We start from the raw sequence: 19,115 nt of genomic DNA, 5'->3' as shown, positions 1-19,115 counted from the left end.
AATATGGACACCACACCGTCCCCTTTTACTCCACCAACAGTGGATTCCCCACCAGAGGAAATAAGGGGATTCCACAGCACTATGGAATGGGCTACCAAAAGATTCCAACTGCCAATAGTCACAAAACAATCAGACTGTCTTCTCTATGATTTTAAAGAGAAAAATAGGAAGGCAGTTCATGCTATCCTGATTAGGGACTTTATATGAGAGGATGGTGTACAGGTAATAAAAACTGATCCCAGTAGTGCTCCCTAGGCTAGATAAAAAATATAAAGCCCTTGAGAATTCTCCGGCTTGCCTAATCACCAACCAAAATGGGATTTGGTTGTGTAACAAGTGGCTGAAAGTCGCTCTAGGACTCTATCTTTCCCCCTCTCTGCTCCACCAAATAGAGACAGAATACGTTTGGTCAGTATCGGTAAGAAGCTCTCCATCATGGCGGCTACTGCTGTTCGAGTAGCAAACTCCCTGGTGATTCTGGGGCATTACGATCTTCAACTGTGGTCAGATATTTCCAATTACATCGACCTATTACCAGAGGAGGCAAAGTTGGAGGTACAAAAGATACTACAAGAGGGAGAGAACATTTTGGTGGAGATAATTGACTGTGCCATCCACAGGCTTCCACTCACTAGCTGGGGCAACAGTCCTTAGACTTCAGGGCTGGCTTAAATTCACTTTCACTGCCCGGATATTCAAACCAAGATTATGGACGTGCCATATAATGGGGAGTTCTTGTTTGGCACACATGTGGAAAATGCTCTCCAGTCTCTCAAGACGGACACTGAAACAGCCAGGTCTCTTAGCAGACAGCCCTTTTGGGGAGCCTGAGGTTGAGAAGTTTCCTCTTTTAGAGGAGGATATCACCAGTACAAGTAATACCAACCCTATTTAAAACAGTATCGCTATTCCAACAGTCAGCAACAGTCATAAAACAACCACCATCCGCAGAATATTGTTAGATTGTGAATCTCAACACTTGCGCAGGAACAGATGATGCTTGATCCCAATGCCCCCACAGGAGAAACCCATATCACTATTATTTTACGTGTCCTAAGTATTCTCCCTAGGGGGAAGGGGGAGTGGATAAAATAAAGGTTTATCGTTTCTACTCCATCTTCTCTTTCGCAAGGAAAGGCTTGTAGATATCTGGATTCTAGAAACTGAACGACAACAACAGAATTCAGCAACTCATATCCTACACTTACTCTACTGTTCTCTAACTGATGTGTTATTATTTCTACATACCTATTTAACCTTGGGTTTTAGCTGCTCTTCTAATTCTGTCTTCTCTAGTCATTTCTTAGTAAAATAAGACTGCCATCCTCACTGCTCACTTGATTCTGTAAGCTAATTTAGACAATTTATTGACTCCTGCTCTTTGGGGATCTTTAACAGAATATACTTCGCCCTTACCCCCCCAACCCTCCTACACCTACCAAGGAGCAGTTAGGAAGTCTTCTATAATCTCTGTTCTTTCTTTCGGCTTTATAGAAGAGGAGACTAGAAGTTCTACTTCTAAGAGGAATATTGAAACAAAAACTTTTCTTTAATCAATACTATAGTCTTCAGTTCTAAAAAAGAACATTCTATGAGGAAAAAAAGTATATTGTCACTTAGCTCTGTGTTGAAACTCCTGTTCGTACTCGTTGCTGAACTGAAGAGAAGTACTTAGCTCTGGTTCGCACTCGTTGCTGAACTGAAGAGAATCCTCTCTAAATCGACTTCTCGGGTTTCTCCATCAATTACGGAAGTTGAGTTCAGAGAGATCCTGTGAAATACCTTCTTTCGCGCATGTACTGTACAAGAAAGCTGAGTGCTGGAAGAAATAGTCACTCCCTTTCCTGAACGTCCTTCTGTCGCCTGGTAACGGAATTCCGCTTGGGAAGAAACGACCCGACGGATACAACGAAGAAATTACCCAACGGAAACAAACGAAGAAACTGCAGAGCCCTAACTAACTAACTAGGGGAACGCTCGAGACACATCTTAATCCACTCACGGATTCTAGTGAAGTGCGTCAACATTCCAGTCTGCGCGCCCCTCATAGAACGTTGAGTGAGGGATTGTCTAGTTCGTTAACTCCCTGAAGGTGGCGGCCATCTTGAAGATACTAATTCTCCATGCCTCGCTCCAGGTTAGAGTATTCTTGTTTGCGCTGCGCATTGAATGACACCAATTACACTTGGAGAAAATGTCTTTTCCTTAGTAATCCTGACAGATATAGATATCCTGCTAGAGCAGAATTGGCCTCTAGAGGCAGAGACAGTGCCAGAAAACAGTGACTCCCCAAACAAAATTTTCAATTACCTTCATCAATGATCACAGATAACATCAGATACTATCAGGCAAGTGGGTACTAGATATAATTGCTTGGGGACACACCCTAGAGTTTCATCAGGTTCCACCAAATGATCTACAATGAGGGCCACCACCTCCTCCCTTGAAAGAGCTATTATTGCAAATTTACACCATGAGACGCAAAGGGACAATAGAAATAGTACAGAAAACTCAGCGGGGACTTGGTTTCTACTCCTGCTTCTTCCTTATCCGCAAAAAGAAAGGAGACTGGCGCCCCATCTTAGATCCTTGAAAACTCAAAACATTTCTGAAGAAGCAGTCATTTTCTATGGTGAGTCTTTAGGATGTGCTCCACCTTCTGAATCAAGGGGATCACATGATGGCCTTGGATTACCAGGATGCCTACTTTCATGTCTCTCAATCCACTCCAAACACAGGATATTCTTGCGATTCATGGTACCATCACCCACTACCAATTCATGGTGTTGCCATTCGGACTAAGATCAGCACCTCAAATATTCATCGAGGTGTTAGCAACCTACCTCTGACAGGGAGGAGTCCAATTATTCCCATATTTGGATGATTGGCTAATAAAGGCACGCACATCACAACAAGCAGCAAGAGATAGAGTAACCTGTCTATCTCTCTTCTGGGATTTAGGTCTTACAGTCCACAACCAAAAGACTAACACCCACAACCACCCTAACTTTTTTGGAAGCAGTGATAAATATGATGCAAACAAAAGCCTTCGCATCCCAGGAGAGACAAGAAAAGATTTGAAGACTTGCACTGAAACTAATCACAAGAAAGTCAGTTTGTGTCTGTCTCTACAAGGCTTTTCTGCTCTCCTAATGCATTCCCCTCAAACAAAACTGCTGTCTCCACATGGAACCTCTACAGCAGGAGTTGGACAGCCAATGTCTACAAAGCAATGGGTCTTTCAATGACATCATTAAGATTACGTCTGCAGTGAAGCAACCTATATCATGGTGATCGCGCCCAACCAACCTCTCTGAGGGCCTCTCATTTCTGACACAGATTCCAGAGTATGTAGTAATGACAGATGCATCCCCGGATGGCTGGGGCACTCAGATCCAGGAAAATGGAATGCCAAACAATCTACACTTCATATGAACCTATTGGAGCTAGGGGCCATCACACTAGCGCTAACATCTTTCCTGCCCAAGGTCTCAGGATCATTGGTGCTTGTCTGCACCAACTAGCCCACGAGTATGCATTACCTAAACAACAAATGTGGAGTACGCTCACCAGCCCTATCCCTTGAACCGCAGGAGATATGGAACTGGTCCCTTCAACATGAAATGACTGTCAAGGGCAGAACATGTACCATGCATATCCAATATCCTCACAGACTAGCTCAGCAGGACCAACACCGCCTACCATGAATGAGAGCTCGACCAGCTAACTCTAGACCTTCTCTTTCATTGATGGTGAAAACCAGGCTTAGACCCCTTCGTGACAAGCAAGAACAGCAAGTGCCAGTTGTTCGTCAGTTGGCAACCACTGAAAGGATCATGGGGGAATGCATTTTTGATCAGATGGTCAGGAATTTATGCTTAAGCTTTCTCTCTGATCCCTTAGGATCCCATTGATCCTAAGTTTTCTAAAGAAGACAAAGAGAGAGCCTTGCTGAGTCCTTCTCATTTCTCCCAGTTGACTTGGCAGTTTTGATTCATGGAGCTGCTGCTTCTCTTGCTACAGCCTCATATTCAGCTGAAGCCAGTACCAACACTGCTAACAATGAACCAAGACCAGGTGCGTCATCTCAACTCAACATCACTTCATTTATTGGCTTGGCTCCTGAGTTCCTTGAGTTTGCCAGACTAGACATTCCTTCCAAATGTAGAGAAATACTTTCCAGTGCCAGGGCACAGACCACAAACAAGCCATACAAGCTAAATAAGAAGAGATTTTGTCCCTGGTGTATGGACTTCAAAATCCATCCTTTCACATCCTCACCAGAACAGATACTTCCATCGCTCCTACATCTAGTAAAATCTTGTCTTTGTCACTCTTCAATAAAGTCCATCGGGAGCAATTTCTCGATTTTGATGATCCAGTAACTCTCCATCTCTACGATCTGTGAGAATAGTAAAATAATTACTTGAAGGACTATTCTGAATGTTTCCTCTTGTGAAACTTCCTCCTCCTTCTTGGCATCTAAATATTGTTCTTTCGCAACTAATGAAACCCCTGTTTGAAGTTAAAATACATTTCTTAGAAGGCAGCCCTTGTATTAGCACTTAATTCAGCAAAGAAAGTCAGCGAGATCCAAGCATTTACGATCAAACCACCATTTCGCCACTTCAAAACTGACAGTGTGATCCTCAGGGCTAATCTTAAATTTATACCAAAGGTTCCTTCAGACTTTCACCTAAATGAACCAGTAAGATTGAGAGCTTTTTCCCTAATCCTCAAACAGCAGCAGAAAGATCATTTACCTTGGATATTAAACGATGTCTAAAATTCCACATACACAGAACTACCAGCATACTGAAAGCAGAACAGCTGTTTGAGGCATATGGGGATCTCAGAAAGGGGTTTCCAGTTTCAAAGCAGACTATAGCAAGATGGGTTGCCTCAGCCATACACTTATGTCATCAACAAGCAGGAAAGTTGTTGAATACTAAGGTCAAGGCCCATTCCACCAGAACTGTCTCCACCACCGAAGCTCTCTTTCCCGGTGTGCCCACACCACTGATATGCCGAGCAGCAACCTGGTCTACCAAGCACATCTTTACGCGGCACTACTGTCTTTATTCTGTGGAGAAAACTGATGCAGGAGTAGGACAAGCTGTTCTATGACATCTATTTCAATAAGTTGAGCCACTATTCTTGCCACCTTCCACTGCATTATTCTCATTATATGTTTATCAATGCAGTGTTCATTGCTAACTATCCTGATTCAAGAATGCAAATCTATGAAAGATCCAATAATGGAGAAGAAAATCACTTACTTACCTGTAACTGCTGTTCTCAAGTGTTGGTATCTTTCATAGATTCACATGTGACAACCGTCCTCCCGGTAGAGGCTCTCCTTATGCCTTCCTGTTATTTATCTCACTTGTGCTAGAAAACCTGAGAGACTGGACCCTCTGTGGTGAATGTTCTAAAGGGTGCTGCCACCTGATTGTCTGGACTTTGGGTCATTTTAAATGACAACGATAAGCTTTTAAATCAAATATTTTTTGCATTAACTTCTATGTATTAATTTTTACTGTACTATTTTCTATGATACCGTGTGACTTCCACTTCAACTCCGGGGAATCATTCAAGCATGCAAATCTTTGAAAGATACTACTACTGGAGAACTACAGTTATAGTTATAGGTAAATGACTTATTTTTTTCTCCCTTTTAAGTATTTTTGTATTTATGTTTTGGTATGTCTAAGATGAGAGTCCAAAGAGCTGGAAACACATATTTGTGATTTGGTTTGTAGTTTGTGCTAAATGCTCATCTATTAGTTGTGTAAAGTAAAAAATAAAAACATGCTAGAACATAATTTTATGAAACAAAATTTAAAATGATGTAATGTAATATCACTTACCTAACCATACAATACTATTTAATACCATTGCAAATCAAATCGTACCTTAACATTGCATGACAATACATCATTTGAGCGTTCAACATGAATCAACCTAACTCAATGTAGCAGAAAATACAGTTGAATTAGGTCACTGTGAGTTTGGATCCCGAGGCAAGATGGTGGCCACTTGGACGGCTGAATGAGTTGTCCTCCCACTCTCCACTGCTGACCTGTCATCTCGTAATGCAGAATATCGCTGTCTGAAGTGAAAAGACTTGGGACCCAGTGACTTACCAACGCTGTCTTCGGCCGGTCCCCTCGAATGATTTGGAGGTCGTGGCTCTTGCTGTGGAGCATCCCGCTCCCTTGCTACCTGGCGTCTCGTAGCTTCAGTGGTCTGGCAACTGCTCCTTTTTTGCCAGCTATACGGACTGTGGTACATACGCTGGTAGCTTTGAAAATGCCGTGAAAAGCATCTAGCAGGAGCATCAGGGACATCATCGTCTGTCCCGGGCAACCAGGCAAAAACTCCCGCTGCCGAGGCTGGCACTGAGAAAAGCGAGGCCGGGAACCGCCAAACAGCGCTTGCCTCTGCGACGCAAGAACCACACCATCAGCCACGGGAAGCAGAACGTACTGGCGCTGTTCAAGGCACAGTCATTAAAGGGCAATCCATCGCTCAGCACCGTCATCCGAGGATCCGCGCAGCCAAAGACATCAGTGCTGATCCCTAACGTCTGTGCGGAAATGCTGGCTGCCCTCATTGAAGGGGATTCTACATCCTCACTCACGCTACTGCCGGTGAGTGAATTGACATCTCAACGAGCAGAACCCTCAGTATCTGGGCATACAGTTGCAGGAGAAGATCCCGGTTGTACTTTGATTGACTCTCCAGCATTGTCAAAATCCGATTCAACTTCCACTCAACAAGCGCAATGCACTCTGGGAAATGTAGCTCCCTTAGTTGTAGTTCAAGAGCTAGGGTTCTCGGATACACTTAAAACAATAGACTTGAACACCCAGAAGGAAGGCACTGAGCCTAGTAGAGAGGACGATACGGCAATACTTTTTTTCTTTATCGGATGTATCCAACGCCTCTGAAGATGATACCCAAGATAAGGATTGGGCCTGTGATGGGAGCGACACTAGCAGCTTGCACTGGGAGGGTGAAGCTGATAACTCTCAGCTGAATTCAGAGACAGTTAAAAAAACAAGAGCATTATCTGCTTGTCCTACCCTGACGGAGGGGGCCACAGGGGCTATGTCCTGGGATTATTCTTATTCACCAGATTTGGAAGATATTCAGAATTCTGGGCATTCCGGAGGGCCAAGAAGGTTCCAACACCCGCCAATTCGTGATCAAGCTTTTTGAGGAAGCTTTCCCACATCTTCCTCAATGGGATTGGAAGACTCAAATCCAAAAAGCCCATGGCTTCCCTTTTAAACAGCGTAGATAACGGGGGCAATCTGACAATCGCCCTTGGGCCATCTTGATCTCCCTTAACAACTTTTTGGCCAGGGAATCCCTATACAATCTTGCCAGGCCAGACCGGAAAAGAGCTGGAAAGGCTGCAACTTCTTCGTGCGCCCTGACATCTGTCAGAAGACAGTCGAACAGCGAAGGCTTCTTTGTCAACTAATGCCTTTATTTCAGGCAAAGGGAGCCCAGATTTTTCTTTTAAACCCGGCTAAACTAAAAGTGATTTTCAAAGGGCAAATCCACTTTTTTTAGTCAGAGGTCCAGGCTAAAGAGTTTCTAATTTCTATGAAGACAGGGTAAAACCTCTGATTTCAATAGCTCTGCAGAGCTTGTTAGGGATAGTATATCGGTTTCAAACTCTGTAATCCATGGACTTTTGTTCCCTATTATCATTGTAAATGACTCTTGTCAAGTAGATTCCCTGCTTCCTCTTTTTTCTCTGTCAGATCCGTCTTTTCCCAGTTCAGGTTTTTCTTTTTCTTTTCAGATGTTCTTCATTGTCCTTGAACATATTTTTGAGGACATTTAGGGCCAGATATAGGAAATGAAGATTTACTAATTCTAAAATACCGAATTTTACTGATTCGGTATTATAGAATCGGTAAAAGGGATGTAAGTATTTATTCGGTAAGCATTACCGAATCTGTAAGATTCGGTAATTGCCAAATCGGTGTTTACCGATTCGGTAATTCCCATTCATTCCTATGGGCCTGGAGGCCCATAGGAATGAATGTGAATTACTGAGTCGGTAAATATCGATTCGGTAAAATAGGGAAACATTCAAGGGTGGCAGGGTGTCACATTGACACCCTGTTGCACCCCTGAATAGTGCTTGTGTGCACATGTGGCACACATACATATATGTCTGCCACATGGCACTGTTGAAAATGCGCAGATTTGCATTTTCAAAGGTATTCGGTATTTACCACCAGCTAATAGTTGGTGGTAAATAACGAATCCTTACAGCACATAAACACTCTTAAAAGTGCTTCCTACATGCCATTTACCGATTTGGTAAATACCGAATCGGTAAATAATGATTCGGTATATACCGATTCGGTATTTACCGAATCGCTAAATACCAATTAGTTATTTACCGAATCATCCCCTACATCAGAAATGGCTCAATACCGGCCGGTAAGCCTGAAATGTACCGAATTTCGGGTTTACCGACCGTTAATGGGCCACTTACATTGGGCCCTTAGTGTTTAGTGGTAAGAGAGTGGGGGTGCCCAGTTCAGCATCACCAGGGACCGTTGGTCCCCATGCCTTATATGGTGGCGGTTGGGAGGGGTGGGACTTGGGGTAGTAGGGGTAAAAGGGAAGGGGGAGGTTTAGGGTGGGGTGGTGGATGGGGTCCAAGGGGGGCTCGGTGGTGGGGGCACAAATAGCTTTTTTCAAATGCAGTTATGGCAAACAACACACAATAGTCCAAAAGCACTATTTGGCTAATTTTATTCTTGTTGATATCCTGATCAGAAAAACTGGACCGATGTGTCTAGGTTCTAATGGGCTGGCTATGACAGCATTCAAGGATGATGGGTAGGAATAACTATATTCAAATCTGCTCTTTAAATTGCTGTGGATTAAACGATAGAAAGAAGAGGGGTATTTTAGCAAAACTCATTAGGCATTTGGATATAGACTTATTATGTCTACAGGAGACTCACGTCTCTTGGAACAACTGTGCTTGGCTAAAAGAACTGGGTCTTGATCTTATTGCATGTACTCGACAAGCCACAACTATTAGGGTGGTAGCTATAATGGCCAATCAAGGCACGTTCACAACTAAGCAAGTGAAGGAGGATAATCTAGGTCGCTGGGCAATCGCTGAAATACTTATTAAGGGATCATCATACACTATTTGTTCTTTGTATCGCTCCAACCTTGATGACCCTTCTATTCTAAATTTCCTGAGTATCGAACTAGCTTTATGGACCTCTCCTATAGTTTTATGTGGGGATTTTAATATCCATTTGAACGCTAATTTTGATTTGTATAGTAATAACCCATACCCTGGGAGGAAGGGCAAGACATTCAAAGCCATTCGGGGGCTCTGTCATGAACATGCCTTGGTAGATATCTGGCAAAGACAGGGACAGACTGAGCCCTGTTACACTTTTTTCTCTGCCCCCCCACAGTAAATTTGTACGTTTAGATTATTTTTTGATATCTAACTCAATCATAGAAGGGACTAGTTGTAAGCTCCATCCCAGATTAATTACGGATCATAATCCGTTAATAATGCAAATTCCGTCTAGTAGCCCAAAACAAGTTGGGGCAACCTTGACATTTGAAAAGAAACTACTGTTAGACCAAAAGTATTGTAGTTATATGACAAACTGGATGACATATTTTTTCTGCAGGAATAAGGGTACAGCCCCTGAGCTAATTGTCTGGGATACCTTTAAGGAGGCTGTGAGGGGGAGACTCTCCCTCTACCGCCAGAAGGTGATCAAAGAAAGGATTAATGTTTGGGTTAACCAGCTTCGAGATATAGAGGAAGAGCTCATTCGAGTAATTGCAGATCAGGAAAAAAGAGAGGAATGTCAACGCCAGACGGCAATTGTAAGAAATAGAATACATCAATATTTTGGGGAGGAACTTGCTGTTAAGTTTATTCAATATCGAACTGATATATATGAATTTGGAGAAAATACAGCCAGATTGTTGGCTAAAAGACGACAACACAAGGGTGTTTCGAACAGGATATGCTGAATCAAAGATCAAAAGGATCAGATTCACGGATCGAACGATTAAGGTGCTGGAGGTATTTCAAGAGTTCTATAAGACTCTCAATTCTCCAGATGAGGATGACTTCGATACAACGGGTGAGGAATTTCTGTATGATTATATAACGTCCAAGGTTACACTGGAACAGAGGGTCATGCTCTCCTCTCCGATAACTAGGGCGGAGGGGGAACTTGCGATAGCCTCACTGGCAGCGGGTAAGGCCGCTGGTCCTGATTCATTGCCCCTCGAATTCTATCGAATATTCAGGCAAACCCTATTTGGGGAGCTTGAATCTCTGTTCTCACTCTCTCAGACTGGCCGGACCCCTGATTCATGGCATAAGACTACCATTGTAGTCTTTAAAAAAAAGGTAAACCAGAACTCAGCCCTTCTTCTTACCGCCCTATTTCCCTAATCTGTGCTGATAGCAAAATCTATGATAAAATTATTGCACTTAGGCTAGGAAAAGTTATTGCCCTCTTGGTATCCGCCCGTCAGCACGGTTTTATACCTGGTCGCGATACATCAGACCATATGAGGCGGGCAATAGCACTATTTGACTCGGCCCAGGCCTGCAAACAACCCCTGGCAATGATCCTGTTGGACGCCGAAAAGCTATGCAAGCTTTGTATGCTTCCCCAGAGGCCTGTGTCCGAATATCTGGTCAAGAGTCGCGCTTCCTCTCTATCATAAGAGGAACTCGCCAAGGGTGTCCCAGTTCCCCACTCCTATTTTCAATTTATATTGATCCTTTCCTGAGTAAACTGGACAATAACTTACGGATTAAGGTAGCTATGGTTAACGGTGTGACCTATAAAACACTAGCCTATGCCGACGATGTTGCCATTTTTACGAAGGACATCAGCTTTGCTCTTCCAGCAGTCTATGATTTAGCAAAGGAATTTGGCGCAGTTTCGGGCTATAGGCTGAGTGTCGACAAAACCCAGGTCATACATTCTCTCCCATTTCACTGGTACACCTGGGCTCAATATTGCAGCCTGCCCGCCCCGGTCCGACTCGGCAAGCAGTGCCGTTGTGCGGAGGGCGGACAGGCAAGAGCCAGGCTGCACTTCCGGTTTCGCCGGAGCTGAGGTTAGCGCTCTAGTGGCTACCTCACTCCGGGCTATTTAGGCCGCCCTGACTCTCGGGTGCACGCGGTAGGGAGACGGTGGCAGTCTCTCCCGGACCCGCTGCTGCATTTGTGAGTAATTTACAGAGTGTGTTCATCGCCAGTGGTTGGGCTGCGAGAAGCAACATAATATCAAATAACAGCGGACAGATTTTAATAGTCGCTTGTTTTTAAATTGTGACAGATTAACGTGTCTTTTAAAATACCGCATTCTCTCCCATTTCACTGGTACACCTGGGCTCAATATTGCAGCCTGCCCGCCCCGGTCCGACTCGGCAAGCAGTGCCGTTGTGCGGAGGGCGGACAGGCAAGAGCCAGGCTGCACGTCCGGTTTCGCCGGAGCTGAGGTTAGCGCTCTAGTGGCTACCTCACTCCGGGCTATTTAGGCCGCCCTGACTCTCGGGTGCACGCGGTAGGGAGACGGTGGCAGTCTCTCCCGGACCCGCTGCTGCATTTGTGAGTAATTTACAGAGTGTGTTCATCGCCAGTGGTTGGGCTGCGAGAAGCAACATAATATCAAATAACAGCGGACAGATTTTAATAGTCGCTTGTTTTTAAATTGTGACAGATTAACGTGTCTTTTAAAATACCGCATTCTCTCCCATTTCACTGGTACACCTGGGCTCAATATTGCAGCCTGCCCGCCCCGGTCCGACTCGGCAAGCAGTGCCGTTGTGCGGAGGGCGGACAGGCAAGAGCCAGGCTGCACTTCCGGTTTCGCCGGAGCTGAGGTTAGCGCTCTAGTGGCTACCTCACTCCGGGCTATTTAGCCACGCCCTTCCTACAAGCGCGCAGCGGTTGCGCGCAGGGGGCGCCTTCGAGCGCGCCTAAGAAGCGCCGAAGAAAAGCCCGTCTGCGCCCGTCCGCGACAGGACGGGGCGAGGGGCGATGGACCCTGGTCCCTCTACACGAGCCTGTACTGGTAAGGGCTACCAATCTCTCTCTTACTCCGCTCTTACACTACGTAGCCTCAGACCACCTACATGTTGCAGTACAGTCATACCTTGGCACCGTATTGAGGATGCCTATTCCTGTCCTCAGTGTTTGCGCCTCTCTAACGTCATTGCGCCCCCTCCCGATTCTAACACTTCTACTAAGGGTTTGAAGAGCTTTCTGTTAAATGTACGCTCCCTACCCAAACATCAACATCAGGTCTGGGACGCAATACATTCCATTCAACCAGACATATGTTTCCTTGTGGAAACCTGGTTAAAACCCCATACAATTACAGCCATTGCAATGGGGATTCCCTCTGGCTATAAGATTAAACATCTAGACAGGGACATTAAAACGGGAGGTGGATTGGCAATTATATATAGGGACCATATTCAACTTACTATTATTGAACAACACTCAAACTCGCAGCTAGAAATACTGCTTTTTAAAATTCACCTTACTAATCTTTTCACCTGGAAGGGTGCCTTGGTCTATCACCCCCCAGGAGTAAACCCTAATTTTGCACTTACTCTCCAAGAAATACTAGCCCCGCACATAAAATCTAAAGAAGACTTTTTGCTTCTAGGTGATTTTAATATACATGCAGACAAGCCTATGTTGACCGAATCCATGACTCTAATCACAGATTTATCGAACCTGGGCTTAGAACTGAAAAATCAGGGACCCACTCATGTAGGAGGACATATGCTTGATTTAATTTTCTTAAATTCTCCCAAAATACTCTGCTCACCGGCTAAAAGTATATCTTGGACAGATCACTCTTTGTTGGAATTTACACTAATAACCCCTGTAAGACCCACAAAGAATGTTCCTTCCCCCCCTCCTGGAGACGCCAATGGCATAAAGTTAATATCAATACTGCCCAAGAAGCATGGACAGACCCCAATTTTCTGGAATCCGACACAGCAGACATAGCTTTAGCCAAGCTGAATGAGTCTATCATAAAAGCCATCGACACTATAGCTCCTCTAAAAAGACATAAACAACACCCAGTGTCAAAACAAGAAAAATGGTATACGAAGGAATTGAGAGCAGAGAAACAAAAATGCAGACGAGCTGAGAAAGCTTGGCGGAAACCAAAATCCGAAGACAGCCGGAAAATTTTTCTAAATGTTCAAGCAGAGTACTACAAAAATATAAAGTTGGCTAGAAAACAACAACTAACACAACAAATAGCAGAAGCAGGCAACAGCTCTAGGGAACTTTTTCATATTCTGCAAAACTTCATAAAGCCCAAGGCATGTGAAAGTTCTGACGACTTCTCACAGGATTTGTGTGACAAAATCTCTCTATTTTTTGAAGACAAAATCAACATCATCTATGAGAGAATAGTAGTAGCTAATGACATCAGCAAAAATAACATCAAAACTTGTTCAATTACAACCCCCTCTATACATAATGAACCTTCTCTGACGTCTTTCCCCTCTATTGATCACACAGAGCTCCTCACTCTCTGCAACCACATAAAAACAGGATCCCCTAATGACCTGGTTCCAGCTAAAATGGTTGGTCCTCTGATCCCTTTATTAGGCCCCCACATACTTGAAGTGGTCAATATCTCCCTCAGGACAGGCCAGGTCCCGGCAGACTGGAAAAAGGCAGTGGTGAACCCGATAAGGAAAAAGGCATCATCTCCCTGGACAGACCTTTCCAACCTACGTCCTATCTCTCTCCTACTTTACCTGGGCAAGATCACGGAGAAGCACGTGAACACCTATCTCTCTCAACATCTTGAAGCGACGGAAGGCCTGGACTATTCTCAATCCGGGTTCAGGCCGAACCACAGCACAGAATCAGCACTTCAAACAGTGACCAACAACATCAAAATGGCACTGGATGATGGTTGCTCTATGATTCTGGTGCTGCTGGATCTCTCCGCCGCTTTTGATACGGTGTCTCACAAGGTGCTTCTCCATCGCCTACGGGAGGTAGGAATAGAAGGAGAGGCTTTGGCGTGGTTGGAGAGTTTTCTGTCCGGGCGTTCCCAAGAGGTTAGGCTGGGCTCCCACAAATCCACCCACAGGGAGCTCAATAAGGGAGTGCCACAGGGCTCTTGTCTGAGCCCCACACTCTTCAATATATATGTGGCCCCCCTAGCCAACCTAGCAAGATCTTTCGGGTTCACCCCCGTGTCGTATGCTGACGACACCCAACTCCTTTTTCCTTTTAAAAATCTTACACCTGCAATAAAAAAATCTTTTGCAGATGGCATGAGAGCCATTGCAGACTGGATGTCATCAAACTGTCTGCAGTGTAACGTCGGGAAAACCGAAGTTATGTTGTTCGGTCAAGCAGCGGCACTTTGGTCATCAGATTGGTGGCCCCAAGAACTAGGTCCTGTCCCCACCCCTAATAGCAAGGTCAAAAACCTAGGAGTACTATTTGACCAACAACTCACTTTTAAGGATCACATCAATCAAGTAGCTGGCACCTGCTTCCGGGCTATCGGGATGTTAAGGCGTGTCTTCCCCTATTTACCGGACCACTACAGAAAGACACTGGTGCAGGCTCTTGTTATCAGTAGGGTAGACTACTGCAATGGTTTGCTCCTTGGAGCCAACGAGGAGCAAATCAAGAAACTGCAGGTTATTCAAAATACTGCAGCAAGGATTGTCATGAATGCTCCACCAAGGACACCTTCCTGCCCCCTACTGACTCATCTACACTGGCTTCCTGTGAAGAAGCGAGTTCAGTTCAAGACCTTATGTACTATACATAAGAGCCTAATAGGGATGGGCCCCAAATATTTCACTGACATCTTTCAGCCCTATATCCCAGGACGCTCTCTGCGTTCCAGCAATCAGCAATTGCTGATGGTACCCAGAGTTAAGAAAGCCAGGCAGGGTGGCCGTGCATTGGCTCATACCGGACCCACACTTTGGAACACACTGCCGCCGGAACTAAGGTCCATTACCAACCATATGAACTTTAGAAGAAATTTAAAAACGTACCTGTTTCCTACCAACTAATGGTCATATTACATCGGGCTACACTTCTTATTCTCACTCACATCTGCAGTTTTAGCGCGGAGATACCCCTTCGGGAGTCTAGTCTGGTGCTTTATAAGCATATAAAATAAAATAAAATAAATAAATACATTCAGATTTATCAAAGCCTGTAGGGTTTCCAATAGCCCCAGTAGCAACTTATTTGGGGGTGAAGATTACGCCATCTGTAGAGCAGATACCAGAATTAAATAAGTTACCGATTATTAAAGATGTGAACCAGACTTTGGAAAGATTAGACCATTTACACCTCTTGCTCCACGGTCGTTGTAATGTCATTAAAATGTCCATATTTCCCAAATTTTTACATTTATTCCGGACCATCCCCCTAGAATTTCCAGCTCAATGCATCTCCAGTGCAGAAAGGGCTTGCACAAGGTTCTTGTGAGGCTATCACAAAGCCAGGAGGGGAGCTAATTGGCTAATACTTCCAAGATCAAGTTACAGCTGGGGCTTACCCTCCTTAATGCTATATCATTGGGCTGCACTGTTACAGCAAAAGAGGATATTATTGGCCGGGGTAAAGGCAGTGGTACCTGAATTCGCGAGACCTATAATCTTTGAAGTTGTACTTGGGCAAGACGCACGCAATTGTCTAGTCAGAATCGTGGAACCAAGTTATTATAAGAAAATTAAATTCAAAGTTATCCAATCTGCCTATACTGTTTGGAAAAAAATCCAACGTCGGTCCTGCATATCGAATATAAATGCTTATACCCCTCTGTTGTCACATGGTCTTTTGCCGTCAATCTTTCAGGATCCGATCACTATTAGTTGGGGGTGCTCTCGGAATTAACGTATTGGGCGATTTCTTTCTTGAGGGCCAAATCATTTGTTTTTCTAACCTTCAAGAAAAATATGGCTTCCTACCAGACATTTTTTTAAGTTCTTACAAATCAGGAGCTACTTGCTTAAGAATGTAACATTAAGAGAAGAAAAGTTTGGAAAAGTTCCTTTGGTGGGAATCATAGAGAAAAGATTTCGGATAGGTCTAATATATCAAACACTTATTTCCGGCTTGTCTGATGATATAACTATTCAAAATAACAGGTGGGATAGGAAATTCGGACAAGAGGGCACTGACTTGGTAGCTTCTTTGGAGTTGGACAATCAGATTTTAATAACTGGTAGCTTGAGGGCACAGCATTACATGTCAACATTTGATTCATACTATACCCCAGGGAAAATTTCTAAATGGTATGGGACCCGGGGTAACTCCTGTAGCAGGTGTGGCACTTCAGCTGCTGACACGATTCATATTTTTTTCTCATGTCCCAAACTGGCCAAATATCTACAAGATATTGAATTATTTTTAGTCCAGATCACAGGAAAAACAGTGATGTTAACACCTACCTTAGTGATCTTGGGGGTAGACCCGACTCAGAATATGGCTGGGCGGAACAAAGCTGAAGAAGGTTTCTTGTTTATTGCCATGTCCATTTTGAGAGCGGACATAACTTCTCAATGGATCAGCCCTGACTCCCCTACATTCATAAATTGGAGGGCCCAGCTGTTGGCTATATACAACATGGAATTAGCTGTATATATATTAAAAGGGCTTCGGAGATGTGAAATGGGTAGGGTAATTTGGGGCCCAATTATTAATTGGATTGGATGAATCCTGTTTCTCTTCTATTGCACTTCGAGACAGCCCTCTCTCTTTATTTCTTTACCTGTCGTTTTATTGTTATTGCATATCTTGTACTAAAGTTTTTGATAGTTTCAATTTGTTTTGCCATAACATCTGTATTTAAGACGTAATAAAAACAATTTATTAAAAAAAAAAAGAAAACGAAAATACAGTTGAATTAAACTAGAAGAACTAATATTTTCTTGTTAGAATGCCAGTGAAGTAACCTCTTGGGCTGTTACTGCCACAAGACATCCTCCACTCCATGTTGTTTACGAGTACAACATGCTTTTATTAACGGCTGTTGAAGACTGCGCCATTAGTGTTGGATTTTGAAGCTAGTGAATATGGCAGCTTAGTTTATTTCATTTAAGTGGTAAACGCAATGCTCAACAGTAAAGAGGGCTCTTTGCCACGAAGTTTAGCATTAGATTTCAGTCAGTTTCACATTCAAACCCAGATTTTAGGCAATGGGCTTCTATGGGCATATATTGCATGCATGATTTAATGCGACGGCAGATACCTGATACTAGGTGTCCTCAAAGCTAGTCTCCAAAGCAATATGCATTGACCAACTTATATATGTGTTTATAGAGCAGCAAAGGAAAGATGGCAGATTCAGAGTGGAATCCCAGGACCGATTAACCATGATTACTCAACGGGATAAAGTTAAAAAGCCAGGTAACATCCACACTTGCCCTGTCAATTACCCTCTCTCAGAGGCTTAGCCCCCAAAATAGTGGAAAAGGACTATAGAAGCAGCAGTGGCCACTGCTTTACCCAGAACCACTAAGACTGCTTTTAAAAAGAGCTAGGCTAATATTATTTATGGAATAAAAGTAATGCTAAATTATTGTGTTAACAAACTTTGAACAATTTCATTGATCGGAAAAAGTTCTGACAAAAAAGAATATTTTTCACCAAACTTTTTGTGGGCTAATTCTTTCTCAGATATTCCGTTTTGTCTTCTGTAAAATATACATTTTTTGAGAATTTGCCTCCTATTTTCTTTTTAAATCTTCACCGGCATGATCATCTCCACAGCTCTCTGTGGCCAAGGCTCTATGCTCCATTGACCACAAGGGGATCAACTTTTCACAATCGATCAACTGCAGTGAAAGTCACCTAAATGTCCTTTTCCCCAAGGTGATGGGGAATGGGCATTTTGAAATTGTCAGGCAAGAGCATACAATACCTCATCTTTCTTAAAGCCAAGCAGAGCAGCATTGCTGTTGGCCTTTCTAGGAGACAAAGTTGACAAATTTAATAATTCCTCTGTCGTATCACCAAGGCCCCTAAATTTGCACTTTGTTTCCTACATCAATACAAATATGGCAATTTTCTTCCTTAGTCCATGCCGGGTAACAGCTAAAGATATCTCAGGGAAGTGAATTTAGGAGAAATTAGGGTAGTACTTTCCAGTGGCAGATGGTGATATTTAATAGTGGAGGGGCGTTGGCGAGTGAAGTTAATATTTCAACCCAGTGACAGGCACTTTGACAAACCACCTATTCCTTTAGGCTGAATGCCAAAGCTGTTAATCATGGCTCATTTACAGCCTTTTGTTTATGACAGGCCACCACTGGGGCTCTGGAGTTGAGGTTAAAGGCAATGCGAGTTTCTCACAGTGCCCATCAGTGGGTCAAAAAGGTAGTAATAAGAAAGACATTTTTTAACTCACCCACGCCTCCTCTGTGTTCTCCTCTTCAGGAGTCGAGTGAGAGTCCATGACCCTCAGCCAACTCCCCTCTACGAATCCTGATGCTGCTCTCGTGCTATTGATAATGTTAAGCAGCATGAGAGAAGCACCAGGATTGGTTGGAGCGGGATGCCTCAACGCTCTCTCAGGCACTGGGGGCCTGTTTTCCTCTCCATCCAGCTGTCTAAAACAGCTTGGGTTGGAGCGGTTTAATGTGTGCATGTCAGGCTGGTCATCACAAGCCATCTAGCCAAAGTGACATGCCCACAAAACTGGTGTGACCACCAATCCACGCCCCTGCTGCCAGTCAGCAGCAATGGCTCTGCCCTGCCACATCCTCAAGCACTGCTCCGGCTGGGAGCAGTGAAAAAAAGGTACTAAATTAATCTTATTAACCTTTTATTTTTCAACTTTGTTGAACTAATGAGGGTGGAGGGGTGCAGGCTCCTCCAACCAAATGGAGGAACCGCCGCTGGTACTTTCAAATTAATAAAATGAATGCTTTGTTTCTGCAATTACATAGAATTACATTGTTGATGTGTGATATGTAAGTTAGCCATTTCCTTTTGTGTGTATTTGATGTACTTATTGACAGTTTAGCTATGCCTTTATAAAATATTTGCATCATCT

Source organism: Lissotriton helveticus, chromosome 3_1, assembly GCF_964261635.1.
Source record: "Lissotriton helveticus chromosome 3_1, aLisHel1.1, whole genome shotgun sequence".
In the NCBI taxonomy this organism is placed as follows: domain Eukaryota; kingdom Metazoa; phylum Chordata; class Amphibia; order Caudata; family Salamandridae; genus Lissotriton; species Lissotriton helveticus.
This window is presented reverse-complemented; position numbering follows the sequence as displayed.